This window comes from Uranotaenia lowii, chromosome 1 (genome assembly GCF_029784155.1).
Source record: "Uranotaenia lowii strain MFRU-FL chromosome 1, ASM2978415v1, whole genome shotgun sequence".
NCBI lineage: Eukaryota > Metazoa > Arthropoda > Insecta > Diptera > Culicidae > Uranotaenia > Uranotaenia lowii.
Genome location: NC_073691.1, coordinates 166559697 through 166576474, shown reverse-complemented (window position 1 = coordinate 166576474; position 16778 = coordinate 166559697). Strand labels below are relative to the sequence as shown.

Sequence of the window (16778 nt, the reverse complement as noted above, 5' to 3'; positions counted from 1 at the left end):
GACAGACAGACAGACAGACAGACAGACAGACAGACAGACAGACAGACAGACAGACAGACAGACAGACAGACAGACAGACAGACAGACAGACAGACAGACAGACAGACAGACAGACAGACAGACAGACAGACAGACAGACAGACAGACAGACAGACAGACAGACAGACAGACAGACAGACAGACAGACAGACAGACAGACAGACAGACAGACAGACAGACAGACAGACAGACAGACAGACAGACAGACAGACAGACAGACAGACAGACAGACAGACAGACAGACAGACAGACAGACAGACAGACAGACAGACAGACAGACAGACAGACAGACAGACAGACAGACAGACAGACAGACAGACAGACAGACAGACAGACAGACAGACAGACAGACAGACAGACAGACAGACAGACAGACAGACAGACAGACAGACAGACAGACAGACAGACAGACAGACAGACAGACAGACAGACAGACAGACAGACAGACAGACAGACAGACAGACAGACAGACAGACAGACAGACAGACAGACAGACAGACAGACAGACAGACAGACAGACAGACAGACAGACAGACAGACAGACAGACAGACAGACAGACAGACAGACAGACAGACAGACAGACAGACAGACAGACAGACAGACAGACAGACAGACAGACAGACAGACAGACAGACAGACAGACAGACAGACAGACAGACAGACAGACAGACAGACAGACAGACAGACAGACAGACAGACAGACAGACAGACAGACAGACAGACAGACAGACAGACAGACAGACAGACAGACAGACAGACAGACAGACAGACAGACAGACAGACAGACAGACAGACAGACAGACAGACAGACAGACAGACAGACAGACAGACAGACAGACAGACAGACAGACAGACAGACAGACAGACAGACAGACAGACAGACAGACAGACAGACAGACAGACAGACAGACAGACAGACAGACAGACAGACAGACAGACAGACAGACAGACAGACAGACAGACAGACAGACAGACAGACAGACAGACAGACAGACAGACAGACAGACAGACAGACAGACAGACAGACAGACAGACAGACAGACAGACAGACAGACAGACAGACAGACAGACAGACAGACAGACAGACAGACAGACAGACAGACAGACAGACAGACAGACAGACAGACAGACAGACAGACAGACAGACAGACAGACAGACAGACAGACAGACAGACAGACAGACAGACAGACAGACAGACAGACAGACAGAAATTCATTTTTATATATATAGATGTTGACAAAATAATTGCTTACATGCTCTGATTATTTGAAACATATCCACATGATTCGCTACATCTTTTGAGTGTGCGATACAGTAAGCTGTTTTTTCGTTCAGATAAATGATGCGTTTAATTTCACATTCAAATAGAAATCTTCAGGAAAGTTGCAAATTTTCAGTACTCATGAAAAGGTATTTCAATAACAATGCAAATAAAAAAATATAATCCTTTTCCAAATATCAATGGACTTGGCACCCCTGAACACCCAAAAAAATCAAAACACGAACATCTGTGTATCGCTTTTCCACAGGACGAATTTGTCGATTTTAGAACCGGAAAATCGCGTTTATCGTGCGCCCTTCTCAAAAATCGATTCTGTTCTGCCATAGGTTAGGGCTGAAGCCTCCTGCTAAGGTGGTGTTCGTGTAGAACTGTTAATATATCCTAATGGCGTATGATTTTTGACACCCTAGTTCACTATTCACTAACAGGTAGCGCTGATCAAATTGGTTCTTTTTGGTAAAACTTTGTATGGAAAAAAATTTACTTACATTTTTTTAATTTTTTTGGTGAGGGTGGCACACTTTTTGAAGAGTTCTAAAGATTTCCATTAACCTGTCGCATCATTTGCGCTCGGTGTTGATGCCAAATGAGGTGGTGAAAATGGTTGAAATCGCGAAAAACTTTTCGAATTTTTCCTGGTTTGTTTACTTTTTGGACGGTGGCAAAGTTGCCAGTTGCAGTATGTTTAATTTATTTTCGTAAAATTTTTGCCACAATTAATAATTCCTTAAACTATTTTTTCTTTAATTCTAAATATTATTATCTTATATTGCAAACAAAAATATCACAGAAAGATTAAATATTAATCAATTCAAATTAACCAAAAATTTCAGCTTATAGACGAAATAATTGTGATTAATCATTGAAAAGATTTTATTATTTGAAATTTATTCTTATCAAATTATTTTTTAAATTATAGTTTTTGTTTGGCTTTTAAATGACACTTCAACCCAGAAATCGTAGTAGAAATGGTTATCCAAACTTACTTTTAAGACTTTTTTGATCACCATCGCAAACCTAATAGTAGTGATATTTAGTTTTTGTTGGAAAATTATAGAAATTTTGTCTCTACTTTTGTAGCTATTTGTTAAGTATAGTTTTGTTGTTCCTACGATAAACTTTGTGGGTAAATGATTGTGAAATCTTATAGAGTTTGGATATATTCAGAACAGTGACAAAATCCAAAATGTCACATGATTAACCTTTCCAGAACGTATCCAGGCCGCACCAACCTGGACATATTGACCAAAAATCTTTGCAAAATCCGCTCATTGGAACTCAAAATTTTCAAATTAAAAACCGGGCTAATCAGTCCTAATCCCAATATTTTTATAGAATTTCAGGAATTGCGAAATTTAAACATGAAAAATAATATTTTCTCGAGACACCTGCGTGGCATTGATCTTATTTATAATTTTATAAAATGGTTATCAGTTCAATTTGATTAAGCAAAAATTGTTATTTGACGCAAAAATCATACATCGTTAGTTTTATAGGAGCTCGCCAAAATTGTGGATTTATCCTGGGTAAAAATCGAGCTTTTTTCCTTTAAATACATACCACCCCCAAACCTCGCTTTCCTAATTTTTTTCTTTGAAAATCCGCGTGAAACCAGCCTATCCGGTATCATTACACTAGATACCATTTCTTTAGAGGAATTATCCCAAAGTAATGTAAATCGAACCTGGGCCCAAGATGTTTAAGGAATAATGAAATTTTCATCAAATTGGCATCCCTGATAATGTTTTGAATTTTCGTCGCCACGTGGTCGAAAATTGTTGTTTACATAAACACACGCTCCAATTTTTTCACTCATTTTGATTTATTAACTAGTTCTACTCACATAATATGTTATTGTAGGAACCATTCATGTAATTTGTAATTTATTGACGCAGTTTGTCGGTTACAAGTTACTATTAGTTCAGGTTAAGGAAATCAAAAAATAGTTGGCTAGATTTTGAATGGTTTGAACCATGAAACTCAAATGAGTGTTTTATCAGTTTAAATAATACAATCATTCAATCAATCATTCAATAGTTGTTTTTGAATACTGTTTATAACTTACACAGCAAACATCATTTTTGTTTCCTACGACTCAAAACAAATTTTCAAGTGTCTGGTATTCTGAATTCTAATATTTTGGCGCTTGAAAATGCTTAAATTCATTAGTTTCTAGTCAATTAATCATATGTAACCAGTCTTCAAAGAGCAACCCATGTGCGATGTGTAAAGAAGTTCATATACACACTTGTACAGTACCATCGAAGTACGTGTTGAACTTTCTTATGGGTAAACATAGTTGAACTCAAGTGTAGTGTGCAAGTTGAAGTTCATGTTCAAAAATGTTTGGAACAGTTTGAAATTAATCGCAGCAGTCAAGTTTAGAAAATCAAGTAGGAAGACGGGTGGAAATTTGGTGCTGTTTTTTTTTATTGATAACGAAAAGTGTTTAAATCCATCAAAAGTTCACCTGGGAAGAGTTAAGATAAAGAATGGTGATTATATAAAATAAAATAAATACCTGAAATTTTATCATTAGCGCTTGCTTCTATTTCTTCATCAGGGCCACGAAAATTTACAAGGGCACATCTATAACCAAGGTAACATATCAAAAGCCTGCGTCTTAGGTTGCGGCGGCCTCAGTAATCTCCAGGCAAGAATCTGAAAGATGACGGACAAACGAAATGGCTGTCTTTTCACCGTCTCCGGTGATGAAACAACTATGCATTCGGACCGCTGGATTTGGAAATATTTGAAATTGGCGAACGCGGTCAATGCAAACTCAAGCGGAGGAACAAATTGACATCGATATTCTGATTCGCTGCATTTAGAATGTTACCTCAAAGCGATTTTAATGTGTGTCATTTGAGTCTGAGGGATTTCAATGGCATGTAAATGGGAAAGGTTTCAACAGCTTCGCTTTCGCCAATTTTCGCGTTCACTATGTCATCAAATTATCTACTTTTTACACCGATTATCCCACACATAATTAGCGAATATATAGCTGTCAAACTGGAATGAGATTTTTAATAACCATACAAATTCTAAATTATCAGAATTAGAGGATTAAGTAAAACGTGAGTGAAATCAAAATAATTGTGTTTGTTTTGTTTCCAACAGTTCGAACCATCCCCATCGTCGTCTCAAGTCATGAGAAAATCATGATAGGTATGCAGCGCACGTAACCATGACTCAAACTAACACTACTAGAATTTGATTAGATGCTATCATATTTTACCAAAGTTTCATTGTATTAAATAAATTTTACCTAAAAAACCAAGTGGAAGAAAGTTGGCAAGTTGGAGAAATGGCTGCAACTGCACAACAATTCACAAAATTCAACCATGCAACGGACAATTTCTCAATTATTTGAATTTTTGAATAATTCAATTTATCTATTGACATCCGTGCTCTGATCCTCACACAGAACAATCTATGTCGAATATTCTGATCGAGGAGCTTGAAACTTAATGTTGGGGATGTGGAATACAAAAAGATATCAAATTCATTATTAACATTGCTTTTAATAAATGGTTACATTTGTAACTCAAAAATTAATCTGCAACGATCAGTTATTAAATACTTATATTTCCATTCCATTCTGAATATTCGTAAACTGCATAATGTGTAAAGTTTTATCAATTTAAGTGTGTGTGTTTTAGATTAAGATTTAGATTTAGATTAAGATTTTGAGTATACTGAAGTGAGCGTGCACTGAGAGTGGCGACTTCAAGCGGTCGCTAGTTTAGGGCGCTTCCCGACAAGCCTCATTGAAATGAAAGAAACTTTTTCATCCACTTTTTTTTAACTAATATTTTCGGTCCCAGCAGGCTTTAGTAAAGTATGATAATTTTGTGTGAATTATTTTACGGCCATATCGGTGCAAAACAACAATGAACAACCATATAGTGCCTTTCGTTCATTAGCACTGGAAACCTAGTTATCCACGAATTTTGCCCTAACTGCTGTCATTGTGTTCGTTTATTAATTCAGAAGTATGTTATTTACTGATTTTCGCACCCACTGTTGCCATCCAGGTTGGTATTTGTGTTTGTTGATTTTCTGAAGGCGACGACTGGCTGCGTTGCTACATAAACGCATCTTGTAACAACCTACTGCTCGAATGCTATTTCTCGAATCAAGTTAGCGACTGTTGGTGCGATGATGGGTTGATAGATATGTTGCTGAATGTACTCGATTCGAGGTTTAGCAACCATTGGTGGGCTTGGTCTAACTACGTGGTTTTTAGCCGCACGCCGCTTGCTGCTCGTAATCGCTATCTGCTACTCGCTATATGTTAGGTATCCACTCGCTTTTGGCTATCTGGTACATGGATTTCGCAACTCCCAACTACATAGCTACTCACTATTTGTTATTTGCAGTGTCTTGGGACGCTAAGGCAGTGTCTTGGGACTAATTTTGTTTATTCTATACATCAACGACTTGAAAATGTGTTTGCGAGGCGGTCACCTTAAAATGTTTGCAGATGATTCATTGTCCTATTGGACTGATGATAACTTGGACCTTGTGATGCAAAAAGCAAATGCTGATTCAGAAAACATTACTAACTTAACATTATAAAGAAAATTCTGTCTAAATCTCGACAAAACCAACTGGATGATGGATCTATAATTGAAAGAGTGTGCCAGACAAAATATCTTGGAATTCAAGTCGATGAAAAGCTGTACACTATCAAGAAAATAGCAATTAAATATGGTGTTCTTTGCCGAATAAACAGATTTTTTACTTTCTGGTCAAAAATTATTTATGTGATGATTACAAAGTAGTCGAAGATTCCTTCGAATTCAGCTACAGTATTTGAAAGACCCACATACTAGTATTTCACTAGCTACTTGCTAGCATCCTCAGTGGGCAGCATCCTTATCGACTGAAGAAATTGTATCATTTCGCTCCGTTAAATTGTCCAAGCTAGGTAGCTCTGAATTATTTGTAGGTAAAAAGAACCTTCGAATGCTCGGCAAATGTGCCGTTGTCAGTTTCTTGGGCCTACCTACCCTTTTCTGGGTGTTATCAGGTAGATTATTATTGTTAACCGCCCTTTTTTGGGCGTTGTCAGGTAAATTATATTTCTTCTTACCTAAGAACTTGAACAGCCAACTGTGACCTGGTCCGTTGTCTCCGTTCAAGAGATTAGCTGAATTTTGATCAAAAATTTCAATACTTTCGGCTACATCTAACTTCAGCGAATTACTGTTCAAAGATCGAAGTAAAGACATATTTTCTTGATCGATCAAAAGACCTGTTTCATAGGTGTGTAATGCTCCTGAAGATCTAGGATTCTGTGAGGGAAGAACTTTTTTCTTCGAATCTGATTTGGCAATTGCCAAATGTTCTTCAAATCTATCTATTAACTTCCTTTTTGTTTGTCCAATGTATACTTTATCACAGTCAGAACAACTACCTAAACGCATTTTAAGTGTGTAGTAGTTCGAAAGTTGTTTAAATCACTTTCAAAGAAATTCAACGGAAATACATTTCATTAAAGCTGGAATCATCTGATATCCTTTTCACTGCGGCATGCATTACAGTTAGGTCCAAAACAGCATGGAAACCGAGACAATCCCATTGATGGTTAGCTCGTGATAATTTGCTACGTCCTGTCCTATCAATGTTTGTTCGTCCAGTAAACAATTGTCCATCTTGCGGGACCGCTTGTTTCCTGTAACGGTGTCTGGCAGATATTTCTTGTTTTTTTTTTTGTGAAAGACAATTGTTATCCAAAAACACTGAATCCGAAAAAAAACTGTGACCATATACCAAGACGTTTATCCGTCCACGCGTTGACGGTTGACGCGCAATGACTGACGGTGATGAAGCGACCACCTCAACCCAACCAGCCGCGCCACAACACATATCCGTCTTGAACTTCTTACTGCTCACCAAAACACGCAAGATGGCAAAGGAAAACAATGCCCAACATCAATGACGATGACCGGGATCGAAGATGCGGTGATGGAAGCTGTGTGACCCTCTTGAAAGGTGTGCCCCCAACATCAACCTCTGATCGGTAGCACTCTTTCCTTTGGAAAAAGCGCAACTCTGAAGCAGAAAAAAAAATCAATAATTTTGAATCCATTAGTGCGGGAACAATAGAATTAATGTTAAGAATTTGTTAAACATTTGTTCGCGGTCTTTTAGCTGGGTCCACTTCCTCCAAAACCGAAAGGGCCCATTCAAAGCTGCCTTCAAGAATCTTGTCAATGGATTGGATTAATCCCCCGTTGCACAGGAGAAACCAACATGTGGCGACCGTCACAGTTTTTCTTCAACTTTTTTTGGCATATTTGCTCGATCCGGCAGCTTGAATGATGAAGCGAGCCGATTTGCAGCCGACCAAAGTTGATGATGCGTGATTCTGACTGATGTTCTCGCGGGTTCTTTTGTTTTTTTTTGCTTTTTTCCGGTTGTGCGGCTCTTTTGGGGTTTGCTGCTCATTGATATGGAATAACACATTGCGAAGCATTATCGAGGAGAAAATGGAGGAAGGGTTCTGGCTAACAAGAAACAGATAAAATATTTTCCGAAAAAAACATTGATGAGCGAATTTCAAGGAGCAAACGAAGCGTTTAGATTTATGACCTCTATTGGGTAATTTTTTTCCCGGATGATCATTTTGAACCATTTAAGAATACTAATTGACTTTCTACAAAAGTCCTCAACTAACATGAAATCGTTATAGAAATGATAATCCAAATCGACTATTAGGCCAATTTTAATAACCATCGTAAACACGTTGGTATTGAGTGATTTTTTATCGTTCATTTACAACAAGCTTTGCCCAAAAATTGAATGGCATATCAGTTTAGTCAATTTGTAAATATGTCCTCTAAAGTTGGGAATATGCAAATTTGACATTAACGATTCGAGCTATCTAAAAGTGAACTGATCTACGATAAATGGGCGGCCCTTCAATTGACACTCTATCCGGTCTCTCCTTTTTTCCTTTGATCGGTTCTTAAAAAGATAATCTCACCTACAGAGCTATAGCGTGGATCATTAGGCTGAGACGATTTGGGGTCATTTTTGAATTTCTCAAACCCTGGAGTCTAAAAAGCTTCGTTATGGTCCAAAACTCATCCATGATTTTTTGTAGAATTTTTAAATAACGTTTACAAGAGTAAGTTTGAACTTTTAGGTTTGTAAGGGAATATTGAATATTTTGTACTGGAAAATGCACGTCATTTTTTTTCCTTCTGAGGAACCGAGTCAGCTGATGGTTTTTGAGCCCATTTATAAAATTTTTAAAAGAAATTTTCAGCTGAACAACTTTGTTGAGAGGTTATTTCAAGCTCAATCCGAAAATATGAACAGAGGAAGTGATAAAAAAAAGTCAAATTTATCTGACTGATTCGTCATGGCCTCATTTCATTTCTTCAAAGAAGAAAAGCTGGCCACCGGAAAAACAAACGAAACACGGTGGTCAAATCGTGCGCAAAATATGTGGATTGTTTGTGGGGAGATATTTTGAAAAAAAATTCTTAATGGACAGCAAAACGAACTCTTTAGCAGTCACCTGGCAGGATTCCAATCAGAAATTCTTAGTTGACAAGCCTTGCCTGTATTTGCCGGAAATAAAAAAGGAAAAAAAATAAATATTCAATGTCTAGTACTTGAGGAGGTAAACGATCTGTGGAAACTGAAAAGTACTCAGGCTTTCATTACGATTGATACGATGATGGCATTTAAATATAAAGAAGAATGCCTCCAAAGGTGAACTTTTCTGAAAAGCACTTCATTGGGTCCTTAAAAGTTTATACTTTGTTTAAGTTGGATCTGGAATGGTGGTGGACTGATAAAAAGTCAAATATGTTGTTTTTGTCCCAAAGTAGGACCATCGGCTAAATTTGTTATAACCTGTGTTATAACTTCGACAAAATTCTGAATTTTGAGTTATTTTGAAGGTCAAGCTTCAAGAAACAAAATAACTCAATCAAAAATAGCCTTGACTTAAAAAAAATTTGTTCATATGCATTATAAATGGCGCACGTGTTGCGCAAAAATTAAAGTCGAAAAATTTTTCATTTTAAGCAATCTCAAAAACAACTTGACAGAACATCACAAAAATTTGCACACGTAAACATCACATAATTTTCGCTGAAAATTTTATTAATATACATCCATGCATTCAAAAGTTGTTCACGAAACAAAGTGTTGCATTTTTTTCGAATACACTCCTTACAATCTTTTCATCTGGTATATTTGTTTCAATAATTCTGTTGTTCCTGCTATATACCTTCTTAAATGTTTGTTGGGTCAACTGAATTATAGAGCTACAGTTTGACTTGTTTCATCTAACGATTTTGCCTATTGGTAAGATGTCGGACTCGAGTTCGATTACTGGTCGTGGCAAATTTCTTCTCATTTACCATTCGATCATGCATTTTGCATTAAACGGTGAGTCGTAGATCTATCAAACAAAGCAATAACAAAATAATGTCTGATTGTTTGTTTGAAGATTTTAATCGAGAAAGCCATGAATGTTTGAATCATATATGTAAAGAGGTCATGAGATCGAGTCTTGGTCACGGCATACATAGTACTCTTTCTGTGGGCTGGTGGTGTTAGCGTTAATAAGATGCTAGCCATTATATCCAAGAAAAAAGTACGCTTTAGTCTTAAGTAGAATTTAGATCTCTTCAAAGAAACACGTAGTTTCACTGAGATCCTATATATGTGTGCTCGTTTAAAAAAAATTGAAATCGAATGATAAATGAAAAAAAATCGCCTCAACCAGAAATCGAACTCGAGTCTTCTGTTTACCTCTCCGACACCTAACCAATAGGCTAAATCGACAGATGAAATGAGCCAAAGTGTAGCTCTATAATTCAGTTGACTTCATCGCGTTGAATTCACTGCTAGATTATACGGCAGAAAATGCTCATCGTGCCCCGATCAATGGTGCTTTGTTCTCCCCGAGTCAACAAGTTAAAATAAAAACGCGTTTTAAAATTGACTATCGAGAAAAATCAAAAATATTAATGATGGTGGAAATTGAGGAACAATGTGTACATCATAGATCAAGATGATTAAACGATCATAAGAGCTTATTTTCCGGTGCTCAAAAAATATAATATTTTCGTCACTTGAGAATCTTGTTGGTTTCTTTGGGTCTATACTTATTGATGATCTTCTCAATTTTTTCATGTTGATCATGTGAGCCCAGACGATCCAAGTAAGCCCAGTTCACGGCAATCAAATCCTTCAGTTAAGACCACCTCTAGGATCCATTTCTTAACCTAGAAAAAAAACTTCCGAAATGGCTCAACAAATTACCATCTTTAGTCTGCCTGGTAATTGAAAATCGAGCACAATCATTCAACCGACTCCGGTCGATAAACGCCCACCAAATTTGCACCCTCGAATTCCCTTAAAGGATCCTCAGTTAGCTATTTGGTGCGTAACGCGTCAGGAGTTCGAGGCGCAGCGCTCTACTCGAAAAAAAAATGCGCAAGGGTGGTCTTCGAAAGGCTCCGGTCATTGAAGCGCATTAAATACTCGTAAAAAGATTAGCTCCTCGTTTCAAGGATCTCATCCATCAGCAGTAGCAGACGAACAGTAAGGAGTAAGGATGCTGGATCGATTAAGTAAAGCCAAGTGGCAGACAAGAAGTCAGAGGCCAGAATCCCAGAAAAAGGACTTTGAAAGTAAACACTTGACTTGCGGAACACAATGGCAGTCGCTAACGAGATCGATAATGGGAAAGCGGAAAAAAAATCCGTCAGAAACCAGAATTGCCACCGGGTGTTCCTTTGCTTTTTAATTCTTGTCTGACTTTCTCGTTGAGAAGAATACGCTGAGAAGGATGCTGGCCGGCTCATCACCCCTTGGAATGAGATTTTCTTCGGAAGCGATGCAGAACGACCTTTCGGAACCAGAAACCGCCATCGAAGCCAATGGGTTTTTTTCTTCTTCTAATGGAAGGTTTTCGAAACATAGAAATCCATTGCATGACATTTAAAGCCGAAAATATGTAGAAGGAATTATTAAACGTTGATGTTAAGCTTCGGCCATGAGTAAAGCATACGGAGTCAGAATTTAGTGGTTTTAAACTTGCCATGGTAGGGACCTAGCTTCTGTTCAATTTAAAAGGATACAATTACCTGAACTGAAGAAATGCCAATAGAATCCCAAACATTCAATTTAGTACTCTGTTTCGGAAGGATTTCTTTAAAAATCTGATCGACTGTTAATCTGTTCAAATAATTTAAATCTCCTTCTCATAAACACATGACATGATTTTTATAATAAAAATTATTGAACCATATTTTTCAAGAAAATAACTGAAAACTGTTATGACTAAAATAAAATGCACATTTTTTAAATGAGTTACTTATTTAGAAACGTTTTTATTTCGTTTACATACCTTCGAGATAGACCCTTTCTAGTACGTCCAAATTTGACGTAGTCCATGCTTTACTATGTATACCGTCACCAGGATTCGATCTCATTACCCGATCAGGAGAGTATATCAAAATAATAACTCAAACGTATCTCACCAAGATATTTACATCTGATTCAGTTATAATTAAGTACTGAAAAATTTAGATTTTAAGTTTCTCCAATCTGATTTATATCTTATTCTGATTGACAGACTTGAATGGGGTTGAAATAATTCTCAATGATAAAGAATTTTTTCGGGTTGTCCCAAAATAAAATGATTATATCTTATTTTGATACATATAAAACTTTTTCTGAAACACGGACATCGAAGTCAACGGCCCAAACCGTACATTAATGAGTTTCGCTCAACAAATCCTTAAAATTGGATCCAATTTTTGGGAAACCAAAAATGGAACATTGTTTTAGCAAATAATATGGTTTATTGACATTCCCCTATAAATTTTTCTCGAAATACTCATATCTTGATAAGTTATAATTTTGATAGGTTTTGTTCTGCCCAATATCAAACTATGCTATCTGAACGAGATATAATCTTGAAAGGAGCATATCTAAAATTGATATAATTTAGCTACGATCGTATAGATTTTTTGATATAATTTGAGATATTTTTAACATCCTACGAGTACTGAATAATAACTCATTTAGATAGGAAAAAATTAGTATCAAAATATAATTTAGTTTTTCCCTCCTGATCGGGTACCTCTGGCTCAGAAGACTTGAACGCGAATCTTGACCATAATTGCGATAATTTGCACTTTTTGATGAACGAGCCTTTGAAAATCCCTTAAAAATACACTAAATGCTTCCTACAGAGCTTCAGCAACTTCTAAAAGCATCATAATGTTTCGAAGTAGATTTTGGCTTGTTACAAGTTTGTTTTCAAGACGGCGAACCGTTTTATCCAATCTACAACGCCTCAGATTTAAAAAACGTTTTTTCATGGTATTTTTTTCCAAATATCACTGTAACTTCTGAGGGTGATGTAAAAGTACTTTGACATATTGGACAAATTTGTGTTTTTTACTGAATAAACAATTTGGTCAAAAAATACTTCTTGTAAAACTGAGCAATAATGCCGAAGGCACCATGTCGACCTCTTCATTCCTGGGCGCTATTAATTTAGTATACACAGAAAAAAATATTGACTATCACGTGTCATTTAAAACGATGGCCTGTAAAAAGAAACGGCCCGTAACTAAAAAAACATGTAGTTTCGTGCGAATTTATTTAAAAAATAAGAGAAAACCCTTAAATATTACAGCAAATGTCCTGTAACAAAAAGGAGCATGACATTTGCCGTAATTTTACAGGTCGAAAAAATATTACGTGTTGTGTAATACGTGTCGCACAATAATTTTCAGTTGAACATAAGGAAATTTCCGTTCGTCTGGCATCACAGTTAAGCAACAAAAGAGAAACGTCAGAATGTGCGCGACGGTGCACTGATAAATCATTTCACACATTTTGCAAAATTGTTTCACACATTATCAGCAAATATATGGAGCTGTCAAACTCGAGTGTGGTTTTCACACACCATGCAAGTTCGAAATTTACACATTATCCGAATTCACGGGTTAAGGGAAAAGTGTGTGAAATCACAAACAGTTACGCGCGTGCCAAGCAGGAATCATTCCTAAAGTCGCCTCAATTTATAATGGAATAATGGCAAGTAAACCCACAGCATTAAAATTTAAAATTAAATCGACTTATGCATGAATTTCTCTTTCAGATCCGGCTTGGTATCGCTGGCTTGTTCTAGCTGGTAGAAACAGCCAATGGAATTGCTCTCCCCGCAGCACTAAAACTGAATAAAAATCCGAGGATTAATAAAAAAAAAACATTTTAAAAAACAAATCATGTAGTTTTTATATTCAAATAAATGACAATAAGTTTAAATATAACCTCCAATTTGCCTAAATTGAACTGTTTTGCCATTTTCACACATTTTCCCGTTTTAAACGCTTTTTGCATAATGTGTGAAACGCTCACATTCCGTTTCCTTAAGCGGTTTTTCCCATTAGTGTGCAGCGGTACCTTCACACATTTAATGTGTTGGTCTACTTATTTCCAAAATGTGTGAAATTTCACACACTAATGTGTCAAATATTTTGTCCGTGTGGCGGCTGGTTTCTTTCGATTCAGTTTTGTTTTGATCTGTATCAGCATCAGCAGCAATTCCGCTAGAAACAAAATACTCGAACAACGTCGTGGTGGTCATTGTGATAGAAAGTTTTTATTATTCTTGCGTGACGATCACAAGACCCGGATTTGGAAGACAACAATTTTTCGATTAGCAGCCGCCTCAAAGCAGTGCATCATCTCCGCAGATTGAGAAGCGGTTCCATGTTAAAACCACCCAGCTGTTATTGTCTCAGGACTCCGGGTCCGGGTCGACCGGATGAAACAGGTTGCCATGTACGAACTGAATGCTGTTCTTAGGGTAAGTTTTTTTTTTAAGTTTTGTAATTCACAGAAAACTGACTCTACCGATCTATCTCGTTCGTTCATTCTATTAGCAGCAGCACCGGTCACATATGCCCGGTTTCTGTTCATTGGTATCCGCGGAGACAGCGAGGAAGAAGCATTTAACGATGAGTCTTCACATGTAAAATTGAAGCAATTTCTCCGGTACTGGAGTTCTGCCTCGCAACTGGTGTACCGGAGGCTAGAATCTAAGCTCGTTTTAGAAATTGGTGCAGTATCGGATTGCTTTTCAGGTGAGTTTTTTTTACTTAAGCTGCTCAATAATACGAATAGATTTTTGCCATTATATCGTGCACGATTTGCTTTATTACTATGAATACAATTTGAAACAAAATAAGCGATGAAGCATCAACATTTAATATCCGGTCTTTATTTTCTTTTTTTTTTCAGCAGCTGTCCTAATTGATCATCTCCAACCAAGATGACAGCTTCGGAAAGTGTTTCGCGTTGGCACTCCGGATCACAAGGCTGTCGTCTCCGGATTAACAAGAAGTCGATGAAAAAAATCGTGTTTGTAGGCTACAAGGATTGTCAGCAGAAAGCGCTTAGGATTGTGTTTCCAAATTTCAAAATTTATTAAAAGAATATTGCAGATTCATTTACATACATAAGAAAAAATTTAACATGGATAATAAAATATAGAAAAGTCAAATAGAATGTCTAGTTATTTAAAAATTTCTGATAAATTAAGGGAAAAAAAATCGAGGCATATAAATTATTTAAAAAAAATCACAGGCCTGTAATTTTAAAGGATGATTTGTTTGATATGCGCACTACAAATTACACACTTGAATTTTTGTACGACCTGTAAAATTACGGTAAATGTCCTGCTCCTTTTTGTTACAGGATATTTACTGTAATTTTAAAGCAAATAATTTTTGCTGTGTAGCTAGATTGGTGTTCTGCACCACTGTGCACTGGAGGGATGAGAAGGAGAAGGGGTCTTCCACTCCATAGATCCCCCAAACAAAGGATGAATTCCGATAATTTCTTTGTGAGTTCGTTACACTACATTTAGACACGAATGCCATAATGCTGGTAAAGTGTCAAAAATAAAACCTAAAAAAAAAAAAGTTACACTACATTCTTTTTTACTTTAAATCGATATTTAGAATCGGTTTTGAAAATATCTTTTGATTTCTGGTATTTCAAATCTATACATACTTGTTTTTATTAAACCATGATTTGCATTTCGTGTATCATTAAATTATTTTAATCCTTATAAATAAGAAATGTATTTTTAGAAACACAAGGTTATTCGACTTTCACAGTAAGTCAGCGAGGAGTGCGCGGGGCACTCAATGAGTTTGTTCACAAACGTAAGAATATTTCTAGAGTTTGTTTTGATTAGGTCGTATGAACCAACATAAACAAAATTGAGTTATTTAGTGCAAACGATTGAAATACATGTATTCAACATTTGGTAAAAATTTGGTGTCATTTGATCAAAAAATAAATTTTAGAACATGATTTGAACTTTAGACCTATAAAGACTTTCTCATTTTCAAGTGTAATTTGGTTTCAACGACTATTTGCATCGCATTACATTGGCGTGCAAGCAAAAAGTCGCAAAATAGCAGTTCGGCAGTTCGGTTTAAGCGACCTTTTGCAAAGTGGTGCAAAGTATAGTAATGTTTAGTTTTTTCGATGGAAATTGTTTGTAAGAGTTCCAGTAAAACAGAAAATCAATTCAAATAACCACAAAGCGCCGATTCCAGGCTGCTGCAGCGGTTGGAAGGAAATTATTTCACTGGAGTATAGGTTCTTACTTGGACAGGGCCCGTTTCAAACCTGCCGTGCCATTCTGTAGAGCGTATTTCACCCAACGGAAGTCCTGACAATGCTCCAGGGATTCATAAGTAAGACCTCTCCTTTAATGCTTGTTTTAAGGTTTGCCAAACACTGCCACATAAAGAGTTCCCGAAAATGACATGCCAACTGTTGCGCTCCTGTACAGAAGGGACATATTATGTTAGAAAGCAAGCAGTTGAATCAGTTAGCAGCAGTCAGTGAAGTATGAGACAGAAGAAGGTTGCTAGCGAACCGGGAAAACCTGGATTACTGGGAAAAACTTTGGAATTTCATTGCGTCACTGGGAAACAGGGAAAAATCGGGAATTTCGGTACCTTACCGAGAAAATTGTCATGTTTGAAATTTTTTCACAGAATTTCAAAAATATTTTTGAAATTATTTGTCAATTTCAGAGTAGTTTTTGACAGTCTAGGTATAGATTATTTAATCTCATAAACGCATATTTCCGTTCTCCGCAAGTGTGCTCAACTCATAATGTGGATAACTCAAATGTTACAAATTTAACAATGAAAATATTATCGACAAAATTAAATACAAAACTAACTACAGTCGAACCTAGATAAGACTTTTCTCGCTTAAAGAGGTTTCTAACTTAACCAGCTTCACTATTATAGCAACATACAAATGCTATAAAGTTATCGCTGGACACTGGAATATTTCTTATCCAAAAATTAAATCGAAAACAAGCTCCTGTCGAAATCTAAGCTTTTAACCCCTATACAAAAAATATCTTACAT

At 36.7% G+C, this 16778-nt stretch overlaps 1 long non-coding RNA gene across 1 annotated transcript; it reads left to right on the top strand.

Annotated features, from left to right (window-relative positions):
- The first annotated feature begins 14008 nt into the window (after positions 1-14008).
- LOC129751419 (uncharacterized) lies at positions 14009-14761 on the top strand. Its single transcript, XR_008738702.1, has 3 exons — positions 14009-14185; positions 14262-14462; positions 14623-14761. It is a non-coding gene; the product is annotated as an uncharacterized LOC129751419 (long non-coding RNA).
- The last annotated feature ends 2017 nt before the right edge of the window (positions 14762-16778 follow it).